Raw genomic sequence first — 13808 nt, 5'->3', positions numbered from 1 at the left:
GGTGGGAAAGTTGTTCCATGTGGTGCAGATGACTTCACGAAGGGCATCCATTGTATGGAACTACCGTCCATTTTTGTAAACTTCCCTTGCCATCCATTCCCAAACATTCTCAAAGGGATTTAGATCAAGGGAACACACAGGATGGTCCAAAAGAGCTACATTATTCTCCTGGAAGAAGTCCTTCTACAGACGGTCGTTGTGATCAGCAGCATTATCCTGTTGAAAGACCCAGTCATTTCAGAATAGACAAGGGCCCTAAGTCAAGAGCGATGCCCGCTGCAACATGTTCACATGGCCAGCCGCCGTTTGACGCCCCTGCCCAACCTGAAGCTCCATTTTCCCATTGAAGGAAAAAGCTCCCCAAATCATGACGTAGCCTCCTCCACTAAGCTGTATAGAAAACATCTCCAGTTGGAACTCCTTGTCACGCCAGTAACGTTAGAAGCCATCAGGACCATCCAGGTTCATTTTTTTCTCATAAGAGAAATCAACTAAAGATTGTAGCTTTCACATAGTGGGATGGAAGACTTGCTACAGTAATGTATATATGTATGATTTTAAGTTAAAATTTTATTTGTAACTTTCTCCTTTATTTTAAAACTTCGGACAGTAAGCTAATTGGCCTTTGACCAGGAAGCCACAGGTTCCACCGAGATTTGAACTCAGATCACTGGATTCAAAGTCCAGAGTGCTAACCATTACACCATGGAACCACACAGTGGTGATTAAAAACCTTACAGTATCAGTGCGGTAATTATTAAATAATACTATCCTTAAAATATGAATAAATACTATAACATTTTAATGATGTGTGTTTCTGAATGATAAGATTCACAGAGCTTCAACTTCTCATTTCTTTGGAAAGAAACTCAGTCTATACAGCAAAAGGGACTTTTCTGTATTAACCTTAAATATGGTTAGTCAATTTCTATGACCGCTCAGACTCAATGATTAAAGTCATAAGGAAATGTCATCTGAGGAAACTGGGCTGATCTGGAACCAGTGGTTTTGATGGTTTAACCAGAGAACTTATCTGTATCAGTTTCATTTGGATATTAAACTAGATGGACAGTTTATTTTCACTACACCCTTTATGCTTTCATGGCTGAGACAGTTGACTTCATAGATTTATTATTTATATTTATAAGTAATTTCCATTTTCCCATTGTTAATGTTTCTAAGTTGTGATGGAGAAATGCAGTTTTAATTTTGCATATACTACTTCCTGCCACCTCCCAACACCTGCTGATATGTAGACTGGCAGAAAAGCTTACTCCACAGTTGGCCACCAGTGGTCAGTGGATCAAGTATTTTAGTTTCACTGTGAGTCTTAGATATTTGCCATCTGTTGACTATTCATGTACTCATTTGAACTACAATTGCTATGTGTTTATTGAAAGATGTCGAGGGCATTCTGCTAGTATGCTCTTACCTCCACTGTCGTCCTGTAGCTGTCAACATGCTTGCCTCCAATGAATGTGTGGCAGGAGGGACAATTGCACCTATGGTTAATTGTTTGGCATTTTAGCCAATTAGCGGCACTCAGGAGCATATAAAATGCGGAAGCATGCGTGCCACCTGGGATACTTCATTTGTATTAAACGTTGCATCGTTAACACACTATTGTCGTACATCGTTTGGATTATTTGAGTGGAACAATATGCCTTTTGGGCTTTGTAATGCTCCAGGTACGTTCCAGAGGTTAATGGAGTGGCTGTTTGATGATGTTGTTGTGTTTTCCTCTTCTGTGGTCAACAGTACAGGGCTTTATGGGCCATCTTTTAGCCTCAAGGGCAAATGAGGTTCTTGCAATTGATCTTATGGTACTTGAACCTTCACAGTCCTGACAGGAAAACATATTGGTAATGACTGATGTGTTTAGTAAGTTTGCTATGGCACTGCCTACACGGGATCAAAGAGCCAAGACTGTATTTCAAGTTTTGGACTTGGACTACCATACCATCCAGCTGGCAATGGGCAATTTGATGCTATTGCGCCAATTGCAGACTTCGGCAAGGTGCGGCGAGTGCATCGTTCTTTGCTGAAAGCTTGTGTTGGGAAGGGTTGTTCAGGTGATTCACCCACCGGTACAGTAGGTCAGGAGGACCCTCAGGTCTATGAGGAAGTAGATGATTTTGACTTGATGGTGTTGGTGCAAGACACTTCTCCAATTGTTCAAGGAATAGGACCTCAAGATGTTGAGCAGCTAGGACAGCCTGAGGTTTGAGAAGAGTTGCCCCTGCAGTTCTATCTTCTGAGGGTGACTTTTTGGTGGAATCAGAGGAACAGGATGCAGCAAGGAAACTACACTAGCTCCTAGTTCTCAAGAAGAGATGGTGGCCACTCTTTGGCGGTCAAGTCGAGCTACAGCAGGTCAGCATTCGAATTTACATCGTCTTCCTTGAGCTGTAGGCTAGATGAGGGGTAGACCAACTAGTGATTCTGAGTTGGCATCTAATTCCATTTCTGCTTTATTTAGGCCCTGGAATTAACATGTGGGAAGAGTGTTTTTGGTAATACTTGATTCTAGTCCATCATCGGGGTGTCGATGCAAAATGTGGCAGGAGGGGCAATTGCCCCTATGGTTAATTGTTTGGCATTTTAGCCAATTATTGGCGCTCGGTAGCATATAAAAAACACAGAAGCATGCGTGCCACCTGGGATGCATCATTTGTATTAGACGTTGCATCGTTGACACACTGTTGTTTTAGGAACCGAACGTGGATACCAGTGTCGGTAAGGTAAAAGCAATGCTTGTTTCATACAAGTATATATTTTCAGTTACAAGACGTGCATCATTAATACCATGTTTAATGTATGTTTTAGAGACTGCAATTTCCGAGTGTGCTTTCACTTTCGATTGCTATTGCTGGCCTTATCCTTCGCTTATGGGGCCGTTGTCATTATTGTATGAACTGGATGTGGACATCAGAGCAGGTTTGGGATGTATGTGGGTAAATGCTTGTTAACAGCTTGCAGCTACAATGAGTCATGTGTTTCCGAAGCATGGGTGTATATTTTAGAACTCTGTGGATTTCCTTATTTTTATGTTTTAGTCATGAGAGCCTGATGCAACCGCCAGGTTGGGATTTTCCTGTTTTAATTCCCTACAGTGTGTGTGCGCAAGGAAGGTATGTTTGCGGAGAGGTTAGTCTAATCCCCTGCCTCTGTTGTTGGCTCCAGTTCCCTGCTTTGACCTTTGATGACCCTTTGTGGTCTACTGATGAAGAAATGAATGCAATCGTACTTATTTAGTGCTGTTTTATTAAAGAATTGTCAATAAACAACTTATTGTTGAATTGTGGCCAATGTCTCTGACCAATATTGGTGATTCGAACCTGTGCATTGTTAATTCCTTGGGTGAAATTCCTAAGGTGGCGTAGTCGGATAGCGTGAAGTTGATTCTCTGATAAATCTGTTAGCGTAATGTGCTAGTATAGCTTTTGTCAACTTCTTTTCCTTACCCCTTGCTCCCACCACAAATGCACTGACCACACCCCATTATTCAAATACTCTCTCAAAGCTGCTATTATGGCTTGACTGGACCTACTACACTGAAGGCATACACTTCTTTCTGTATTGGGAATGGTCAGGAATTGTAATGCATTTTCCCTGGCTGTCCAAACAGTTCAAGCCACAGGCTTATGACTAACCAGAGACAATGAAGTGCAGTTTACTGAGACAGATTGAGAAAGGATAGCTGTTATTTAAAAAATAAACTGGGCCTACGTGATTTATTAACTGATAACCCAGCTTATACCATGAAAGGGTTTTCGACTAGTGGCTCCTTGTTGTTTATAATACCTTTGTGTAAAGACCAGTTTCTTAAATGAGTATGGTATGCTTGGTAATTATGCTGGAATTTTAGATCAGTCACTGCAAATCATCAGAATGTCTTTATGTAATTGAGACACCATGGAACCACACACTTGCAACAGTATTGTATGAACGTATGTAGGATTTCAAATTCAAATTTTATTTGTCACATACAGTAATTCACACACTGGAACCCATACAACTTTGACAACAACATTTTGCTAAACTAAAGATTGCAGTATTCACACAGGACTTGCTACAGTAATGTATATATGTATTTTAAATTCAAATTTTATTTGTCACATATGTGTACAGGTCAGAGTACTGAAAAGTTTTATTTTGTAGCATGCAAAGCAGTACACCAAGCCCCTTGGCATCATAGACACAGGTTCCACCAAGATTTGAACTCGGATCACTGGATTCAAAGTCCAGAGTGCGCACCATTACACCATGGAACCACATGCTATGCCCCAACCATTGTGAGTTAAAATATATATATTTTATTTCGTTTGTGCGGTTCGCTGCCTCTGAATACTCCAGTTATCCAATCAAAGGACGGGAAATTGCTGATGTAATTGTAAACTAGTAAACTAGAATGGCCCCAGTGACGCCAACTCGAAATCTGATTGGTTAATGTAACATTTTCATTGCCACTTATTTTAAGCTAGGGGCACCTGCACTATTGATTCTGAAGGGCTTAAGGCAGATTTCTTTCACCCTGGCAACACATGATGTCAGCCACTGTCTGAAATATGATTGGATAAATACTCTTGTACACTAAATATACACTACTGGAAGCAGCACAACCAAGAGAAAAGCTATGAAATGTAGAGAATAGACTATTGGGAATAATTTAATACACATTCATGGAAAAATATATTAAATATATTAAAATGCAAGCCAGTGATTCAGATCAGTGCTGTTTAGGCCAGCAGAGAAGGCCTTGCTGGCCCTGATAGCCCACCACTGTTGGAATGTCTTTACGTAACTGACACTTGCAACAGTATTGTATGTATGTATGATTTCAAATTCAAATTTTATTCATCACATACATAATTCACAGTACTGAAATGCTTTAAAGTTTTTTGTACTATATACAGTAACACCAAGAGATGAACTATGATCAATGGATTTAGAATCCAGAGTGCTAACCATTACACCATGGCACCACACATCCACAGCATCCACAACAGCATTGTATATATGTATGATGGGTAAGGGTAGCAGTCTAAAGGGGTTTTGTTTGGGTCCTAATTTCACACACACATTTAAAATTTTATTATGTATTAAGTTGAGGAAAAAGTGTACATTTTTTTTAATGTTTAACAAAGTGGATGTAAGAAAATACCACATTTCAAATTCTTAGAAATTCAAGCAGTCAATCATTTGATGTGTGGAGAATTGGGAGAAGCAATTCAGGAAAAACATCCAGGATACACAGAAAACAAGTGAACGAGTCAGACTTTAATCGATCTCAATCAAGCCCTATCACAATTCACCTGTAAGCTAATAAGAGGGGCTTTTTATTTTATTGGTCACATTTTATGGTGTTGCAAGGTCAGCAATCTAGTGGGGTTTCATTAGGGTCCTGCAGGAAATTTTAAATTCACACACACTTTTAATTTTTTAGTTTTTTTTCCCCAAGGAAGTTGATTGTGGCTAAAGAAAACCCTCATATTTATTATAATCACAGTGATTCTGCAGTGTCACATTCTCAATTATACACAGTACAACATGCAGTGAAACTTCTTGAAGTGAGTTGACATCATAGCATGTGCAGCACCAGATTAAGCCAACTGGCCTTGGACCAGGCAGCCACAGGTTCCACCGAGATTTGAACTCAGATCACTGGATTCAAAGTCCAGAGTGCTAACCGTTACACCATGGAACCACATCCCTGCTACCCTATTGTATACATGTATTATTTTGAATTTAAATTTCATTTGTCACATACATCATAATTCACAGTACTGATATATTTTAAATTTTAAAAATGAGTTTTTTATTACCTGAGTTTTTTTTTTTTACCTGAACAACAAATTTACACTTTTCAAAAGCATTTCAAACCTGGATTTTGCTAAACTAAAAATTGCGGTATTCACACAGAGGGATGTAAGACTTGCTACAGTATTGTATATATGTATAATTACAAACTTTATTTGTCACAAACATAACACTGTACTGAAATGTTTCATTTTGTAGCAAGCGGATCAACACATCATGACCCTTGGGCTTTGACAAGGTAGCCAGAGGTTCCACTGAGATTTGAACTCAAATCACTGGATTCAAAGTCCAGAGTGCTAACCATTACACCATACCTTACAAAAGAAAAAGCTTACAGTATCAGTGCAGTAATTAGTAAAATTATTATCTTAATCATATATTATCTTAAAAGAGCAGCTTGAACTTAGAAGATGAATTGTGACCAACACACATTGGCATTTGACAGCACAGCAACAGGTTCCACCAAGATTTGAACTCAGATCACTGGATTCAAAGTCCAGAGTACTAACCATTACAACATAGAACCACACATGTGGCACTAAGATATATATGTATGATTTAAAATTTTATTTGTCACATACATAGTACTTATAATGTTTTTTGGAAGTGTTTGTTGAAGCATGTACAGTAACACACAGAAGCCCACTGGGCTTTCACAACGCAGCCACAGGTTCCACCAAGGTTTGAACTTGGATCGCTGAATTCAGTGTCTAGAGTGCTAACCGTTACACAATAGAACCACCCAACTTCAAATTCATTGCAGTATCAGTATTTGTCACATGCAACATAATTCACAGTACTGAAAGGTTCTAAGCTTGAATTTGGAAGCTGAATTTTTATTAGCTAAGTTTTTTTTTCACTTGAAGAACAAATTTACACTTTTCAAAAGCATTTCAAACCCAGATTTTGCTAAGCTAAAGATTGTAGTATTCAAACAGAGGGATGTAAGACTTGCTACAGTATTGTATATATGTATAATTTCAAATTTGTCACATACATAATAATACACAGTACTGAAATGTTTTAAAGCTTTTTGATTTTGTAGCACGTACAAGACACAGGCCTTTGACAACACAGTCACAGGTTCCACTGAAATCTGAACTCAGACCACTGGATTCAGAGTCCAGAGTGGCTTAAGTGATTAAAGACATAAGGAAATGCCCCCCTGAGGAAACTGGTCTGATCTGGAACCAGTGGTTGTGATGGTTTAATCTGAGATATTATGAGTATCAATTTAATTTGAATATTAAACTAGATGGACAGTTTATTTTCACTACAACCTTGATGCTTTCATGCATGGCTTGACTGGACCTACTACAATAAACGCATACACTTCGTCTCTGTCTTGGGAATGGTCATAGATTGTAATGTACTTTCCTTGGCTGTCCAAACAGTTCAAGTGACAGGCTTGTGACTGACCAGTGACAATAGAGCCCAGTTTACTGAGACAGACTGAAAAAGCATATCTGTTATTTGGCCTATGTGATTTATTAGCTGATAACCCAGCTAATGGCAGCAGTGAGTTGGTTTTGTTAGGTTTGAGCTGGGGATCAGTAGGGTACCTGCATGAGTTTCATTTCTGAAAGGGTAATCTTAGATAAGAAAATGAAATCATGTAAGGATGAGGAATCATCAGGCTTGTCTTGGGGTTAATTGCTTTGTTTTAAAGTATTCAGGGTAGATATATTTTGAATATATTCTGACACGCTCTGTGCCAAATTCATGTCTTTTCTAAATGACCTTATCTTATGACCACAATATCCTTTGTTTATAAACAATGTGTCAAGTACAGGCACTCTGTCATCAGCCCACCTGTAGAGATATCTGCCACCACTTCTGTTAACGCCTCTGATGTCCATCATTAATGCCTTTTGTTACCCATGGATTACACATACAGTAGATAATGACTAAGACCAAGGTTTATATAAATACTTCCTGTCTGTCTCAGTAAACTCTGAAAGTCATTGCTACTCAAAACCTGACTCTGTCTGGTTCTTTTGGAACTGTTTTTCCCTGATATATTGATATATATAGCTTGGAGTGGCAGACAGCGTGAACTGGACTTCTTCTCAAAAAGTGAACCCAAAAGAAAATTCTATCAAAGGTTCTTGCAGTCAGTTTACACAATGGAAGCTGGAGATGTGGTCATCTAGTCTGTATAAGCCTACTTCCTGTGACTACAGAGAAAAATAACTAGACAGCCACTAGGAGGCACTAAATACACTCAAATCAACACTATTAAATAACGTTGCAACTGTAACAGCATAATGGTGTTATATATTTTGATAGGCAGAGGACCACTGCTACTGCTTGGAAGTTGGATTTGTTGAATGTATTGAGGTAATGAGTTGAGGAAGATTACAGCATCGTCAGTGTAGGCTATTCAAAATTTTGAGAACGTCTTTCAGAACATATGAGTAATAAAAATGAGTAATAAATGACTATTTGAGTATGACATACCAAAAAAGTTGTAATAGAAACAATGTTCCTGTTCTTACATTACTTTCTTGGCTCTCCCACACAAAGAGATGGATGAAAACCTGGGATCATTGGTGGATACAGACATTTGATCAGAGTGTCTCTAATAACTTGCAGTCTGAGAACTGTCACAGCCTTAAGAAGTTTCTTGCTGGCCCAACACAATCACCTTATGTCAAGTAATAATGACATGAGGCGATACAGAAGGTGATATTTCAGAGTCAGACATTCTTGTCTCTTTCATTATTGGCAATAGGCTGGTTTGTCAATTATCTACAGAAAGTACAGATCATTTGTAAAGGTACAGTCTATTTCTCACCAATTTAGCCTACAGCTTTCACATTTACATAACATTTGCAATTATTTATTTTTTATCCTTACATGAAAAACAGGACTCGACGTCCATTTTACACAAATTTACCATTAAATAACCAATAGAAGACCAAACATTACAAGTCAAAGAAGGCACAAGGAGAATGGGTTCATTCCAATCTCTCACTACCCTGACTAGCATTATTCTTTCTTTTATTCTCCTCAGAGACCCAGAAAGCTGGGGCAGCAGATAACAGGAAGAAGGGCATTTCAAGGCAGAGTATTCGATGATAGATGTGAATCAGGTGGACCAAATCCCAGATCCCTCCCTAATCTAGAGCTGACATACAGAGCCCACCTTTCCACATCTTAATTGTTATCGAACTGCAATATGAAAGGCTCAAGCCCCAGCACCGCCAAGTTGCCACTGTTGGGCCCTTGAGCAAGGCCCTTAACCCTCTTTGTTCCAGGGGTGCTGTATCATGGCTGGCCCTGTGCTCTGACCCCAACCTCCAAGGCTGGGATATGTGAAGAAAAAATTTCACTGTGCTGTAATGTATATGTGACAAATAAAGGCTATTTCTATTTCTATTTCAAACATCCTAGCTGACTAGAGCATACAGAGACTAACAGAACTGGGTGGAGAGCTTAAGATCCTGTTGCTTGCTCAGTGTTTCTTTGTGAGTTATCACACATTAGCTAATTTCTTCAGATGTATAAAACTCTTTCTTAAACCCAGTGAAACACATTAAATCATGAAAATTGATTATAACATTAAATATAGATTTTATTTTATGCATTTTTGAGCATTTTCTTGTTCCTTTTTCCTGTTCCTGTTCTTGTTCTTGTATAGACTGCCAGATATTTTGATCTAATGACTTATTATGATCATGTTCATACTTCATATATTTGCTGGATGAATTCAGTCCTAGTTTTGTTTTTTGTTACTGTTACTAAGCTGGCATGTCATTCGTACACATCTCTCTCGCTCTCTCACACCTCTCACCTCTCAACTCATCTCATATCTTTCATATTTGCAAAACTTTCACACTCGTTCACTTGGGAGACCTATATTTCTTTAAAAGAAAGGTTAAACACAATGTCAACAGACCATCAAATTACCATAAACAAAATGACAGAGAATGTCACAATGCACATGACTGAGGACACAATGCACGCAAAAGTCAGAGTAAAAGAATGTTTACTTGCAGTAGATATGGTAATAGTTATTATTAGGATAATAATAAAATAAATAAATAAATAAAATGTATAGAATATTATGTTATCACTAGAAATTCACATGCTCCATTTGCTAACATAAGGAGTTTTTTCGGAGTATTTTTGGAAAAACTACGTTTAAGCATAGATATAATGAAAGTAAATTCAAAGGTAAAAAGCAAATTATTTTATTAAATTTCGGTAATTATAGACTATTTTTCCACACATTCTAGATGATACACTGAAAACAAGTCAATCCATCTTTAAATGTTGCCTGTTGGAGTTTGTGTATTAAAATAGCAAAGTGTAGCAGGTCTAATTAACTCATTTATTATTAAATAAAGATTCAACAATACCCACGACTTTACAATTACTGCCAGATTTAAAGAGCCACATCACATTCTGACCATAAATATTATTTTTACATGTTTAATTGTAAGAACTATAACTAGAGATATAAAACATCATCAATGACCACTGCTGATCTAGCAGTGCAGCTCTATGGACCAAGGTACTAATACTACAAGCAACACACAAGTCATCTGGTTGGTAAACTTTATTACATTTGAAAAGAAACTTACTACATTGGATTTGGTATTCATTAGAGAATAATTAGTAATATGTAGGTAATATGTCTATACTAATACCATAACATTTAGATCAAATGACTATTATTACATTATATTCCAAGAATCAGATTTAATATCTCTTCATGTTCTCATAAATATTCAGGCTGACATGACAGAATTACTTACACAGTGAAACCTCGGCATACAAACGAACCGAGCTGAATGCTGGCTAAGTTGTGTGTACTTCCAGGAGCCGCTCAAGACTTGTTGCTTCAGTGGAAAGTCAAGCGAAGAGAGTTTATGAATTTTACAATTTTTTTTTTTCAGTCAACAAAAGCTTTTTCAAAAGTGTCAACCCACGATACCAATGTTGCCTTAAGCATGCATTCAAAATTTTGGTGATTTTTATGGTGTGTTTTTGTTGACAGATTGGTGGTGTGGGTGTTCTGTTCTATTTTTAGTGCAAGCTTGGTGGCATGACTTCCTATGAGGAGCCTTGACATGGAATGCTTGGCTTGGGTCAGTTCTTTGTAAGCAGCCATATAGTTTACATATCTAAAATTGGAACAGAGGGAGAAAATGGATTTGTTATTAATCATACTATGTGTTTTTTGATATATTCATCCTTAATGAGATTTCTGGATACAATCATGTCAGGACAGTGATGGAATAAGTGTTTAGATATTTATATTTTAGTTACTCACCTTAATAGTAGCAGAGGAAATTAAGCTTCTCGTTGCAGTCTCTGTTCTCCAAAAGGTGTGTTTTGGTGTTAAGAGCACCACAGTGGTAGCGTGGAGCTGGACATGAGGGCAGAGAGACCAGTTTCCCCAAAGGCTCCTTGCTCACCCAAAGCCATTTTCCATTTAGGAAGCGCAGGCCAGTCCAGACCCTGTCTGTTTGGGTCTGACTGATCTCCATTTCAGCCAACTGTACTTTAGTCTCAGATGCTGTGGATACCAGGCCAGTGTAATTCATTCTGCAATACTCAAAAGCTTCTTCCCATGTTTTTTTCTCCTCTACCAAGACTATAGACTGGTAACAAACAAAAATCCAGTTTGTAGAACAGAACTGATCATTCCAGCCACCTGGCCCTATCTCAACACAGTCCTGATTTCCCATGTTATTACTTGGCTGGTTGCTGTTCCATTGAAAATAGGAACTTGGTGTTTCATCAGACCACCGCCAGATGTTTACATATCTTTTGCCTCTGTACATCCCAATCCAAGCACTAACTGTGTTTCCCATAAGTGCAAAAAGCCTCTGGTTTTCCTGATCAGTAGTGACTGTTGCCAGATCCCTGTAGTATCTTCTGCAGAACTGCTGAGCATCAGACCAGTTCATGATCATGTTACCAGGAATATATTCTCTTGTCAGACCTGCAACCTCCCCCAAAAAGAGCACAAGAAGAGACACAAACAAGGATAACATCTTCTCTCTTGTGAAGGGTCTGACTTCTATAACACTATGTACAGATCTCTCAACTATAACATGTATATCTGCATAACATTTACATTTATTTCCTTGGAACTTACAAAGAAAGGAAGAATGTAAACCAAAAGCATTTTCCATCAAATTACCATAAACAAATTCAAGATACACAACTACATACAAGGATTACAAATAAGTAATAAGTATTTGAGTCCAGCTGTGCTCAACAATGCTAGCCACAAAGTGACACAACAATTTGGGTTTAAAATTCCAGGAACTGCTAGAAATTCAAAAAATTTTGGAGAAATTCAAGGAAAACATCTAGATACATCTAGACACCTGTCAGGTGATGGTGTGTGTGTGTGTGTGTGGGGGCTTCCTTTTGATTTAAGTAAGTTAACTAGCAATCAAACATCTCTCTAACAATCTCCTTTCTATAAAATCAAATAAAATTATATTGTTTAATTAAATGATCATCAAAACGGTTTTTGCATAAAAAGTTTTTGTATGTTTATTACCCACAATTTTCAAAAACAGGAAATGTACATGTTGTTTTAACCATCAAACCATTAAAAGTTTATGTTCTGTTGAAAATTGAGTGCAGGTCATAGGGGCCACCTAATGGTATGTGTCAGGAAGTACTGGGACAATTTCCTGCCAGACTACCAGAGGTTTGTTTAATGTTATGTGGTTATGTCACGCGTTTCACCAGGTGTGTTGTGCCTTGCCCCTCCTACTGGTCTCTTTCGCACCTTGTCACTTTGTTTATTCCTAATGTATTGCCTATGGTGACCAAGAAGTGCAAAACAAAATAACAAATCAGAAAACACAATAACAAATCTGGAAACACAAGGACAATTCAGACAAACCGGAAAAGGTTGGTATAGTTTGTGAATGGAATTCTTAGCACTGATTGGATGAGACATCTGTCACTCAAGATATACAAGAAGTAGGACATTTTATTACTACTTTTATTTCGTGTATATGAGTAGAGTTCTGCGTTCACTTTAAACCATTTTCCCAAAGTGCAACTTTAAATCTTTTAAAGAAAATAACAAACATACATATTTATACTTATAAGAAAATGGAATTTATTCAGCTCTACTTTGAGAAAGGGCGTTCATATGGCATGATTTTGGATTTACTGATAGCGTATCATGGAGTAAAGTTTAGTTTGCAATCTCTAAAAACACACCTGAAGAACGCAGGTATGTATAGAAGACAAAACTATTCCAGATTAAAGGATGTAAGGAGCGCTATAAGAGCAGAGCTGTGTCCATACACACACCAATCCACTTTCTACTGCTGCAGCTACTGCTGGACTTCCTGTAGATCCTGAGTGACAGATGTCTCATCCAATCAGAAGGAAGAATTCCATTCACAAACTATACCTACCTTTTTATGTTTAGTTTTCGAGTCATGTCTAAGTTATGTGGTTATAGTGTCTTTTTAGGAATAAAAACAAGTACTTTTTTTATACTGCATATGGGTCTGATTCTCTGGCAGCGTTTCCTTACGTGTCAGTGTATATGAATTAAAACACTGTACAGTGCATTCGGAAAATATTTTGTTATGTAGCCGCCTTAAGATAAATTGAGCTTAATCTTAATCTTTGATTGACGTTCATTCGTGTTAAATTCACTTAATTTGACACGATCTGGAAAGACTCGAACCTGGTTCCGAACCTGAAGCTTCATTCGCAGCATGATTGGATGACATCTGCTGGTGAAGAGGATGTAGTGCAGCGAAAGAAGTTGCACTGGTTCTAGATTAGGAATTATTATAAAGACGATGATGATGATGATGATGCCAATTAGTAGCTCTAGTTCTATGTTTCTGTTTTATATAAAAACCTGTGCTTTACAAATACCGTATCTATAAAAATGTCACACCATTTTTTTTCGTTCAATGTGAAAAAAAAGTCGCATTGCTGCCCTCTAGCGAAAATAAACGTAATAGCACTACATGGGCATAAGGAGT

General features: G+C 37.8%; 3 non-coding genes across 3 annotated transcripts; all 3 read right to left on the bottom strand.

Annotated features, from left to right (window-relative positions):
- Window positions 1-641: 641 nt before the first annotated feature.
- On the bottom strand, window positions 642-713 carry trnaq-uug (transfer RNA glutamine (anticodon UUG)). Its single transcript has one exon. It is a non-coding gene; the product is annotated as a tRNA-Gln (tRNA).
- A 3489-nt stretch (window positions 714-4202) lies between these two features.
- On the bottom strand, window positions 4203-4274 carry trnaq-uug (transfer RNA glutamine (anticodon UUG)). Its single transcript has one exon. It is a non-coding gene; the product is annotated as a tRNA-Gln (tRNA).
- Window positions 4275-5635: 1361 nt separating this feature from the next.
- Window positions 5636-5707, bottom strand: trnaq-uug (transfer RNA glutamine (anticodon UUG)). The gene has a single exon. It is a non-coding gene; the product is annotated as a tRNA-Gln (tRNA).
- Window positions 5708-13808: the final 8101 nt, after the last annotated feature.

The sequence above is a fragment of the Hemibagrus wyckioides genome, linkage group LG14, assembly GCF_019097595.1.
Source record: "Hemibagrus wyckioides isolate EC202008001 linkage group LG14, SWU_Hwy_1.0, whole genome shotgun sequence".
Lineage (NCBI taxonomy): Eukaryota > Metazoa > Chordata > Actinopteri > Siluriformes > Bagridae > Hemibagrus > Hemibagrus wyckioides.
Note: the sequence above shows the minus strand (reverse complement) of the source record. Positions and strands in the feature narration are given on the sequence as shown.